General features: G+C 42.6%; 1 non-coding gene and 1 pseudogene across 1 annotated transcript; both read right to left on the reverse strand.

Moving 5' to 3' along the window:
- Positions 1-280: 280 nt before the first annotated feature.
- LOC127440239 (U1 spliceosomal RNA) lies at positions 281-444 on the reverse strand. The gene has a single exon (XR_007897097.1). It is a non-coding gene; the product is annotated as a U1 spliceosomal RNA (small nuclear RNA).
- A 203-nt stretch (positions 445-647) lies between these two features.
- Positions 648-828, reverse strand: LOC127440241 (uncharacterized; annotated as a pseudogene).
- Positions 829-12,936: the final 12,108 nt, after the last annotated feature.

A 12,936-nucleotide genomic window follows, 5' to 3' on the forward strand; every position in this document is an offset into this window, starting at 1 on the left:
TGTGTGTCTGTGTTTGTTTAAGTTCATTGTTTAAGTTCATTTATGCATTAGAAGTTTATGTTGATTGTTCAGCCGGTTCCCCGCTTCCTCCTTGCCCAACCTTTACCTGTTACACCTTTCAACATAGTTTTTCTTAAAATCCAATTAAAGCAAAACGAACAATCCTAAATGGATAGGCTAAAACGCTGATGTTCGCGCTTAGCAAAGCACAGCAATTGACCATGCGCCGTGAAAAACACAACGGAAAAAGTCAAGGAGATCTTTTTTTTAAATGAATTCTCAGGGTAGAGCATGAACACAGTCCCCCACTATCAGAAATGATGCAGTCGAAATTCCCACGTTTTTGGAATTCGCAGGGGTCAGCACAACCGGAGCGCAATGGTTGAGCCTCACCCTGGGTGAACCACCTTCTTTATCATAGCACCTCCCCTGCCATGTAAGTATGAATGCCTTGGCTACATGGCAGAGGCCCCATTCTCTCTTTACCATTAATACCAGTGGTGAATTCATGCAAACAAATTATTCCCAACTTCCATCCGATCACGCGAAAACACGAGAGCTCAAAGTAAGTTAATCTGCATTCAAATGCTAGCTTTATTCGCCAACAACGATCTCTGATTTTAATCAGAAAATATAATTCCCTGAAAGGGGAGCGCACAATTCCTGGAAGTACTGCAATACTAGGTTGATACACGGAGTGGACGGAGAAAGCCCCGCTTCCATCTCCAGGATCCAAAAATAAATGTAATATATGGTATCAGATATTAAACTGATAAGAACAGATTTTTTTTTCTTTTGCATTTATTTTTTTACTGTCACCAAAGCATTTTTTTCTTTCTTACACATTTTTTTCCTTTCACAACACTTAATACTTTGACTGTTAAAAAGGTCTTTTGCACTAAAATCACACAAACAAATAAATACACAGGAGTAAAACATAAAACACAATCTTTTTTTAAAAATAATAAATATAAAAAGGTCAATTTAAGAGTTGTGTTTATGTGTGTGTATGTGCAATAGTCCAGGTATCAAAGTGGTCAAATCAGATTAAAATATCATCTGTTGGTCAGGACCGGGAGTGCGTCCCTACCAAAGGGGCCATCATCATGGTCTCCAGAATAAGACACAGGCCCATCACTTCAAGGGCCCAGCGGAGATCCCCTCTCCTCCGGCCCACTATTTCCATAGCCAATGTTGGTGATGGTGCATCTACGGGCGGCCAAATAACAATGTGCGGTACCCCTGCAGCATAGATTGGACCATTAGCTCACTCGCGTGGAGGGGGACCGTCACATTTATCCCCACCAGCAGGTTTCTGGTGGTCCAGATGGCATCCTTGATAGCATTGAGGGTGAGCCAGAGCAAGGTAAACTTTTGTGGTGGGAAATCCTTCAAGCTCTGGCCCACATCAAGGAGGGCAAGCTTGTAGTCCACCTGGACCCCACCCGCTGGTAGGCACGGGAAATACAGGGGGCCGGTCGTGGTCCACTGGTCCCGTGCAGCTCCGCACTGACAAAGTAGGTGACGAATGGTCTCTGGGGAATTACATCCAGACCGGGGGCAGACTGGATTTTTGGCCATGCCTCTGGAGTGCATAACCGCCCTGACCGGGAGGATCTCATGGGCTACCATCCATGACAGGTCCTTGTGTTTTTGCTGGATAGCGGGATGGGCAGCTTTTCTCTAAACCTGTTTGGCTTCACCTAGTGTGAGGCCTGGAACAGGACTCACTGGTTCCCAGTCCTGCACAAGAGAGACAAGAGATTTGTGGTTTATTAAAATGGTGACATCCTGATTCTCTAAAATGTGTTTCTTTAAAAAATGTATTGATAAAAAGGTATTCTTTTGGAAGGCTAAAATACACTGGAGTTTTCAAATCTATCAGTAAAATTTTCAGGGATCTTAAGTATGACCCCATCTAGAATCTGCTCATGGCTGCGGTCTTGTTCTTTCTGGATGGGGTCATCGCATAGCTGATGTGAAGGGCAGTGAAGCAGCTGGCTAAAAACAGGTGGGGATCTGGAAGGCCTTTTCCACCATTCTCCGGTCTTTTTTTTGACAACCTCCCTCTTCAGGCATTCCCAATTGGATCCCCACACAAAGTAAAACACCGCCCTCTCCAGGTCGAAAAGAAAGTTTCTTGGGGGACTAAAAACAGAATACACCAATAAGAGCAGGGGTAAAAATCACAGCTTTAACAATTAGAACTTTACCTTCAATTGTCATCTGTCATAGTCCCCAAAACCCCAGTCATTTACTAACTTTCCCTGACAAGTCAGTCCAGTTTTCTTGTCCACCTCCCTCTTTGTCAAATGTAACCCCTAAAATCTTAAAATCACCCTCTTTAAAAAACAAATCCGCCTGTGTCTAGATTCGGTCAAATGCTTTTTCAAAATCTACATTTAGGACTACTAGCCAAATGTTTCTGTCTCTCACGTAACAGATGGCATCTCTAATCAACACTAAGCTGTCCGTGATCTTTTTCCCGGGCACAGCACAAGCTTGATCTGAGTGGATCACGTCCTCTTAAATGGTCGACATGCTTTTGGCTAAAATTTTACTAAAAAGCTTGCAGTCAAAGTTTAAAAGTGTGATTGGTTGCCAGTTCTTTAAGCCAGTCTTGTTTCTTTTTAATGTAAATGTGAAACTATCTTTAATTTTTAGCTGTGAGGAAGTCTGTCAAAGTTCTCAAATTATTTAAAAACAGTCAGTAAATAGTGTGCTAAAATGCTGGGGACTTCCCCCATTAAAACCTTTAAGGGCTTTATGGATTTTTAAAATGGTAAAATCATGGGATAAAATCGCACATTGACTATTTAATATTTTCTCTAAAAAAAACCTTAAACTTCCTGTAAGGTGTCATTTTCTATTTGCTTTTTGCAATATAAATCTTCATAAAAATCTGTGACCCCATTTAATATTTCATTTGTTGTGTGCACTTCCCTCCAGTTGTCAAAGATATTATTGCCCTCCACGTGTAATTATTTTTTTTAAATATCTAGTGCACTTTTCTCCTTCCTCAGTGTCTCTCTCTCTCTGCTTCTTAACATGACACCTTTGCTTTGAGTTTCACTTAAAACTGACATCTGATTCTTTATTTTGAACTCTTCACTAAAATCAAAACCATTATTTTATATACCTCTGTAGTATTTTTTGCAGCCCCTTCATGCATCTCTTCTCTCTGTTCTGTTTATTTTTCCCTACCTTCCTAAAAAACTGTCTTGTTCGATCCTTTATCATTTCCCACCACTGTGCGCGTGAATCATAAAAGTCTTGGAGAGTCTGCTATTGGCTGAACTGCTTCCTGTACTTTCTAACTACTTCCTCATCTTCCAACAGGGAGCAGTTAAGTTTCCATAGACCTCCCCCTATAGTCACACCAGTGGGCAGTGAAAGGGTGCAAGACAGCATCATGTGATCAGAAAAGAAGGGGTCAATATAAAAACATAGTCGTTTCGAGAGGCTCTGGTGCCATCACCACTGAACCAGGTGTAGCCCTCCTTTCTTTGATGCACAGTTTTAAAACAGTCAACTAACTTAAAATTTCTAACTAATGCTGCCTTCATGTGCTATTGGAATTATCCTACTCCCCACTTCTGAAGTGGTAATTACGAGTATGCCATGTTCACGTGCTTTGTTGTCAGAAAGAACAGGAATCATGGACGATGCCAGGTTCATTCATATATATTTCTTGAGGAACTTTATTTTGACACCATAATACATAGCACTCAGTTAGCTTATTGATGATAATGGAATTTTGGTCAAATACAAGCTAATGTAAAAATGTACAACATGCATAGAATGGTTGCTGATATACATAAATAAATATGATGGCAAGCGGTAACAATTAGCTGTATTACACACTAAAGTTCAAGATGGCGCCAAGTATGGCTGCTGCGTTGCAAGCTCCGACCCAGTATTGCAGTTTTTTGTTTGTTTTGTCTACAATTCTTAGGTTTTTTGTCTTGGATGTTGTCTGCCTTATTGTCTACGATAGACAAACACTTTTGGACATTGGTTCTGCAATAGCACACTGAAAACCGGACTTTAAATACCTCAATGCCGACCCGCTGTTTACAAACATGACAGCGGAGCCCTTTGTCTGGGCAGCCCGGCTGTGGAAACGTAGCCGGAAAAGGGGAAGGAGAGCCGGCGTTCTCGTCAGACTAAGACATTGTGCAAATCGACCCCCGCTACCTAGCATTCTACTGGCAAATGTTCAGTCTCTAGACAACAAGCTCTGCGAGCTGAGAGCGTGGATCTCTTTCCAATGAGAGACGAGGGCATTATCTGCCTAACAGAAACTTGGATGTCTGCAGAAATTCCATACTCAGCCATCGAACCCATGGGGTTCTTTGTGCACCGAACGGACAGAGCGAAAGACCTCTCAGGTTAAAGCAGAGATGGTGGTGTATGTTTTATGATCAACAAATCCTGGTGTGATCAGGTACATTCTATCAATTCTTTCTGCTCTCCTGATCTGGAAATTCTCATGCTTCTGTGTCGACCATTCTGGCTACCGAGGGAATTCACAGTGGTCATTATCACAGCTTTGTACATCCCGCCACAAGCCAACACAGACCGGGCACTCAAGGAATGTATGGGAGTATAAGTGAGCAGGAAACCACGCACCCTGAGGCCACGTTCATTGTGACTGGGGACTTTAACAAAGTCAACTTCAAGTCAATAGCACCGAAATACACATCAGTTTCAACACATGAGGGGACCAGGTTTTGGACCATTGCTACTCTCCCTTTCAGGATGGCTACAAATCCCTCCCCCGCCCACCATTTGGCAAATCGGAACACTCTTCTGTTCTGCTTCTGCCCACTTACAGGCAAAAACTGAAACAGGAAGCACTCGCCCTCAGAACGATCTAGTGCTGGTCGGACCAATCAGATTCTATGCTACAGAATGTGTTTATTGTGTTTTGATCATGATGAGATGTTCTGGTCTGTCTCTCATGATGACATCGAGGTCCACGCTGATAGCGTAACGTGTTTCATCAGGAAGTGCATAGATGATGTAGTGATAACCAAAACAATACGGATCTACCCCAACCAGAACCATGGATTAATAGGGATGTTCGTGTGGCACTTAATGCGCGGACCTCCACTTTTAATTCCGGGAATGCGGAGGAGCATAAACAAACCAGTTGTGCCCTTCACAAAACTATCAGAGCAGCCAAACGCCAGTACAGGGACAAAATTGAAGGGCAGTTCAACACCACCGACTCTAGATGCATGTGGCAGGGAATTAATATCATCACGGACTTCAAAGGGAATAAAAACTCCGCCGTGAACACTGCTGCCTCTCTCCCGGATGAGCTTAATACATTTTATGCTCGTTTCAAGGGAAATAACACCGCCCTCGCGGAGAGAGCTCTCGTGGTCGAAGCTACAGAGGTTAGTTCACTCTCTGTCTTTGTAACTGATGTAACTTGATCCTTCTGATGGGTGAATATCCGTAAAGCTGCGGGTCCAGATGGCATTCCGGGCCGCGTCATCAGAGCATTAGCGAAACAACTGGCTGGTGTTTTTACGGACATTTTCAACCTTTTCATCTCCTTGTCTGTGGTCTCCACATGCTTTAAAAGGTCCTGTACCAAAGCAATCCAAAATCACTTGCTTAAATGACTGCCGTCCTGTTGCTCTGACCCCCATCATCAGCAAATTCTTTGAGAGACTAATCAGAGATTACATCTTCTTTGTGCTGCCTGCCTCACTGGACTCACTGCAGTTTGCTTACCGCAACAACCACTCCACTGATGATGCCATTGCATCTACACTACACACTGCTCTCTCCCACCTGGAAAAAAGGAACACATATGTGAGAATGCTGTTTGTAGACTACAGCTCAGCATTCAACACCATAGTGCCCTCCAAGCTTGATGTGAAACTCCAGGCTCTGGGCTTAAACAGCTCGCTGTGCAGCTGGATCGAGGACTTCCTGTCAGGTAGATGCCAGGTGGTTAGAATGGGCAGCAACATCTGCTCATCACTGACCCTCAACACTGGAGCCCCGCAGGGCTGTGTTTTCAGCCCACTCCTGTATTCCCTGTACACACATGTCTGTGTGGCAACACACAGCTCCAATGCCATAATTAAGTTTGCTAATGATACAATGGTGGTAGATCTGATCACTGACAATGATGAAACAGCCTACAGAGAGGAGGTGCACACTCTGACACGCTGGTGTCAGGAGCACAATCTCTCCCTCAACGTCAGTAAGACCAAGGAGCTTGTGGTGGACTTCAGGAGAAAAGACAGAGAGCACAGCCCCATCACCATCAATGAAGCACCGGTGGAGAGAGTCAGCAGCTTCAACTCAACAGCTCTGTGTCCACATCACTGAGGAACTCACATGGTCCGTCCATTCTGAGACCGTTGTGAAGAAGGCTCACCATTGCCTCTTCTTCCTGAGATGGCTGAGGAAGTTTGGAATGAACCACCACATCCTCACATGGTTCTACACCAGCACTGTAGAGAGCATCCTGACTGGCTGCATCACCGCCTGGTACGGCAACAGCACTGCCTTCAACCGCAAAGCCCTGAAAAGGGTGGTGTGAACTGCCAGACACATCATCGGAGGTGAGCTCCCCTTCGTCCATGACATCTATACCAGGCGGTGTGTGAAAAAAGCTCAGAGGATCATCAGAGACTCCAGCCACCCGAGCCATGGGCTGCTCTTACTGCTACCATCAGGCAGGCAGTATCGCAGCATCAGGACCCACACCAGCCGACTCCATGACAGCTTCTTCCCACCAGCAATCATATATTCTCTCTTAACAACACACTGGCAACTGACTATCAACCAACAGCCTGAATGTCAATACAGCACAATACAACCTACTGTATATTTTATATATACTATTTTTTATTGTATACTGTGTATTCTGTATTGTGTGTGTGTATTCTATATTGTGTGTATTGTATACTGTACATTGTATATTATTATTTGTATATTGTGTTGTGTGTAATTGTGTATATTAAATATGTAAATTGTGTTGTGTAAATCTGATGTTTATTGTAAATTGGTATATGTCTCATAACTGTCATGACTGCTATGTTGCTCGGAACTGCACCCAAGACTTTCACCCACTGTTGCACTTGTGTATATGGTTGAGTGACAATAAAGTGATTTGATTTGATTTTGATTTGGGGTATTTAGAAAAAATAACATAACCTGTCTTTCACTTCAGAAACTGTACTCTCCTCCGCCATGTTGAAAGTTTAGGACTCCTCCCACCTTGGAAACTCGGGTATCAAAATTATCTCAGAATTTCCCAGTCATAATTATGACTTGAGGGGTCATTCATGTGCAACTTCCAAGTGGGAAACTCTTATTTACAATAATTCCAATAGCATGTGAAGGCAACATAAGCCCTGCAATAATACCAATGTTTTGTCAAACTTAAAGTCTTCTCCTGCCCTCTTCCTATCTTTCTGAGTTAAAACACAATTAAAAATCCCCTGCCACCACTAAGGGAGCCCTGCCTAGCATATGGGGCTGCAGGTCTTCTAAAAGCTCATACTTATCATTTTTGTCAATAAAACCATACACATTAAGAACATTAAAATCCTTTTCTAAAAAATTCATGTTGGCTAAAATTGCCTGCCCATCCCTCACCCTTGTGCTGCCCTTCACCAAAACATGTGGATTACTTTTTAGAATGGCAACACTGTAATTTCTGTTGCCATTGGAGCCACTCCATATGGAGGGCCCCAAGGTCTACATCTCATCCCATTTCCTGTAATTTGTTAAAAAGGCAGAGTACACTTGCAATAAAAACACATCTGACTTAAAAGTTTTAAAAAGGACAAAACGCTCTGTTCTCGCAGGGGGGACCTCACACTTCTCACATTGATAGTTGAGATAGTGAGGGCCATAAGCAGTATGGTTAAAAGGTATGAGACATTTAAAAGAAATTACATTTAAAGACAGGTTAAAATCATGTTATTTCTTATGACATCTGCCTTCCCATTCTCCCAGTGAGCTTGGGGTCTGGAAGGTGTGTTTTATGCCTCAAGGGCCACAGAGGAGCTCTCTTTTGGCACTTTAGGCGACGATGTTCTTAACTATATGAGCAGAAATGAAACCTCATTTGGAGATTCTGGGGGCCACATACAGTCCAGATCTTCTGAAGAGGAACTATTTGGCTGATGCACTGGCCTCAGCTTTTTCTCCTTTGCTTCAAACAGAGGAGATCCTGCAGGTCTTTTCTGCACTTGAGCATTTGGGAGTGAAAAATCAGTTTCACTCCTGCTGAACTCCAAACTCCCGTCAGGAACAGTTTCAAGGGAGAAAACAATTTCCTCCTCACCATCCTCTATTTCCTTCTCTTTCTGTTCTTGTTGAGGAGTGGCTTCCTCCCCCTGCTCAATTAAAACCCTTTGTGATGAGAAGGAGATAGCTGATGAATCAGCTGATCAGCGGAGAGTGAGATAAAGGGCAGCCGGAGATGCCAGTTTGGGAGAGAGAGACGCACGTGGCTGCATTGCATGTGTGTCTGTGTTTGTTTATGTTGGATTTATGTTGAGTTTTATCATTAAAATTTATGTTTACTGTTCAGCCGGTTCCTGCTTCCTCTTTGCCCATCCTTGAACAGTTACAGTGGTGCCAAAATCTGGGAAAGAGGAGGAATGCACTGTCATGGAGTCCTCGCTGCTGCCATCTGCCAGGGGAGCAGCCGCGGCCGTCTGCCTGGGGACGGAGGGGTCGCTGCCGGTCGCCAAGAGCCGGAGGAACCGAAGCCATCTGCCGATAAGGGAAGCAGAGATTTCATCTGCCAGGGGCCGGAGGACTCGTTGCTGTCCGCCAAGGGAGGAGTGAGCTGGCGTCAGTGAGGGCCAGGCGACAGTGCGTCCGGGAGCCGGCAACCAAGTTCTTCTCTCTCTCTCTCCTCTCTCTCTCTCTCTCTGTGTCTCCGCTCGGCCTTTCCCTTTCCCCACACCTCCCCTTATCTCTCCCCCAGGTTCAAAGGAGGCGGGGTGGACCACCGGCTGAAAGAACGGCCGGAAGGGCAGCGTCTCCCTTCCAGAGATGGGGGGGGGGGAGTTAGTCAGACCGGTGGCACCCCAGCCTGAATCGGGTGGGGGAGGAGTGTGACGAGGAAGAGGGCATGGCCGGGCCGTGATGGAGCACGGCCGGCGCTGAATCAGCTTATCAGCGGGAGAGCGATTTAAAAGGCAGCTGGAGACACCAGTTTGGCAGAGAGAGAGAGACGCACATGTCTGTGTTTATTTATGTTGGTTTTATGTTGAATTTTATCATTAAACTTTATATTTACTGTTCAGCCGGTTCCTGCCGCCTCCTTTCCCATTCTTGAACTGTTACACCCTTGAAAATGGAATTCATTGCCAGCACGTGCACCTGCATGTTGTGGTGCAGTTAACAAAGAAACAATGAACTGCAATGTGCATGTTTCCCCCGCTGAGACTGTCTGTAAAACGGAAGGTTTTCTTTTCAACGGAAGTTATGAAAACACGTTACAATAATTTAATTGGTCTTTGAATGCGTCCACATTAAACACTGATAGTACTATAAAGTGCTTCATTTGTATACAGTATTAGCTCAAAGTGTCCGAAATCAAAGGAAACCACATCCGGAGGCCATGCGGTTCTTACTGCACTCATTTGAGCATTTGGAGTTTATTTTTCTTCATTGTTGTCATGCCATAGTGTGCATTCCACAATGTTCTACAACTATCCCCATCCCATGTTAAAGGGGGGAAAAGTGAAAGCATATTCAACGCATCCACATCTAACGCTGATACTAAACAGAGCTTTATTTCTGTCTCTCAGTTCGAAGGCTGCTGAGGTCTTTCAGTGTAAACAAACGCGGCAGCCGAACAAACCTTATTATTCCCATTTGAATGCATTCATTGCGTCCAATGTTGCATTTCAGCTCTTTGCTTTTAAATAGTTGTGCTTAAATTATTTTGGTTGTCTTTTCAACGGAGGTTATGCAAACGCATGTTACACTAATTTAATTAGTCTTTGAACGTGTCCACATTAAATGCTGATAGTACTATAAAGCGCTACATTTGTATACAGCAGTGTCAATTTTTTCACAGTGTTTTGTTTTAGTCACAGTTTTAGTCTTTTGATGAAAATTAGTCAATATTTTGTCATGTCATATTCATTTGTTTTAGTCAGTTTTACTGTGACAAATATGCCATATTATTTTAGTCAACAAAAAGAAACACATTTTAGTTGACGATACTGTCACAGAATGAACTTTGATATTATATATATATACTGAATGTTGATATTAAAGTACCTGTACTTTACAATGGGGCAAAAGGCACACCTTAAGGAAAATTTACTTTTTTTTCTGGTCATAGTGTATCAAGATTGACAAAATGCATTTCTTTGTATAGAATGTTGATAGAGCAGAATAATTTGTGTGAAAAGAAATAATTACAGAAGGTTGTTTTCATTAAAATAATAATAATTTTTTTAAAGGTGGTGAGGGGGTGGAGTGTTGAGATCCTTTGAAAATATGATTTAGCATTTTAGTATTCCCAGATCTCAGTTCTATTGGTATTTACAGCTGCGCCACCTGCTCTGTACTATTTTTGGGAGTAGCGTACACCCCCCTAAAGTGGCAGATACTCAAGGAGTGGTGATTACTGCTTTTGGAAAAGGTCATTAGGCATCAGTGTATTACTCCTTGTTAATTCAGAGTCTGGGGGATTCAACTTCTCTCAAGAGATTATGGGAGAAAGATTTAAACTTGGTATTGGAGAAGGGAGTGTGGGCTAGGATTCTAAAAAACGTCAAGTCTACATCTAGAGATGCAAGGGTGCACCTGATGCTATTTAAGATTTTACATAGATTCTATTGGACACCCTCTAGATTGTATAGGCTTGGTCTTAAAGACACACCCACCTGCTGGCGATGCCAATCAAAAAGGGGGGGGGGATGTTCGGGGAGAGGGGCTTAATGTATATAATTTGATTTCGTATTTTCTGTTATGTTTATTTATTTTGTGAATGAAATCAATAAAAAATTGTTAATAACAAAAGGTGGCGAGGGGGCATTTTACCCCACATGCAAACATGTATCAAACATTTAACAGATACAACAAAATACAATATGAAAACTCAGAAACTGAGCTCCAGAAATAATGGCATACAATGACTGAAATATTAGCTACTTTTTAGAAGTTCCTGTATTCTGAACGCTTAGTAGTTTAGAGACATAGGCTATTAATTTTCGTGTTTTAGCCTGATTGGGAGATTGCATTGCATGTAGCATGTTTTTACGGAAACCGCGTATTCACAATGCAGTGTTACGCAGCGCATGTTACACATTCTGACTAGCGCATAATATAACTCAAGTACACCTGTTCATTCACTTTATTGTCTGGCCAGATGTAAGTTGTAATATTACATATGTTGCGCATATAGTGGTTAATCTCATGTATAAATAGGATGTGTTTGAGTGAGATACTTAACCCGTTTTAAAGTGCTTCATAATGCCGACCGTGTTTAACTCTTTCTGTTCAATCTTGCAGTATTATTTTTTTCTCGTCAACAATATGCTTAAATTAAATCGTTTAGTTCTCATCAAGATGCATCTATTTCCGTCTTGTCTTCATTATCATTGACATAATCAAAAAACCCTTAGTCAACAAAAATTTTCATCAGTAATTTCTATACACTGAACAGATTAACTTCAGTTGTAAACAGTAGACAAATAAACTGCAAATATAATATTATTATCCATCAACGATCTGACACTTAAATACTGAATGGAATGTTTTATGTTCTCATATATACATTTACAAGAGCATCTGTTAGAGTAAACAAGTACTCGCACGGACCGCAATCCTGCCGCGATTCCGCCTAAAATACTTATAGTATCAACAATAACAAAACTTTGGCAATAATAAGGCACATAAACACTTACTTTGCCGTCATTAATGCACACAAATCTGGAAAATCATTAGAAAGGCTGGGAAATGTTTCCGTTCAAATATGTAACCTTGGTTCCCTGAGATGAAGGAAACGAGACATTGCGAGAACTTGCATAGGGGATGCGACAACTTAGTTGAAACCCTTGTACAATAATGGCAGTCGTCTGATATATACATTATATACATTAATGAATAACCACACATGGTGAAAACCAGATGGAAAGTTAATCTTGGCCTGGGATTCTATATGAACCATATAAATACACACAGTGTTAAATTTAACCCTTTCACAACCGGGGTTGGGAAAGTAGGTTTTATATCTATTGGAAGTGCTTGTGACTTTCAAAGGGGGGTAATTCAACAACAGCTCACCAACAGGTGGCTGTATGAAATATATAGAGTAGCCCACCCGTAATAAGGGCTTGGGCTCAACCGCTAAGTGTTGGAACAATAAGCGTTCTAGACAGAGAGGACTTGTGAAGAGAAGAACGCTACGTCTAGGTTGTAAAACCTAGCCAATGTGTTTTATGAAGACCAGCCTGCTGCAAAACATATAGTATGCCTTGCAAGGACACACCATTTGTCCACACCCATGAAGAGGCCATGCCTCTAGTTGAATGTGCTTTCACACCAATAGGGCAGCTCATGCCCTGTGATTCATAAGCCAGTGTGATCGCATCAACTATCCAGTAAGATAGTCTTTGCTTGGAGACAAGCAACACATCAAACAAAGAGCTGATCTGACAGCCTAAACTGCACTCAAAATATGTGTGTAATGCCCACACAGGGCTTAGCAAATGCACAGACCACTCTTCATCTGAATTAAACAGTGGGGAAAAAAGGCTTGTAGGCGGACCACCTGAGCCCTAAAGGGTGTGGATAGAACATTAGGCACGTAGCCTTTTCTAGGTTTAATGGTGGCCTTGAAAGACCTGGTCCAAACTCTAGGCATGAGCTTTCGACCGACAGCACCTGCATATCAACCACTGGTTAAAATGAGGCCAGAGCCAACAA

The sequence above is a fragment of the Myxocyprinus asiaticus genome, chromosome 4, assembly GCF_019703515.2.
Source record: "Myxocyprinus asiaticus isolate MX2 ecotype Aquarium Trade chromosome 4, UBuf_Myxa_2, whole genome shotgun sequence".
Taxonomy (NCBI): domain Eukaryota; kingdom Metazoa; phylum Chordata; class Actinopteri; order Cypriniformes; family Catostomidae; genus Myxocyprinus; species Myxocyprinus asiaticus.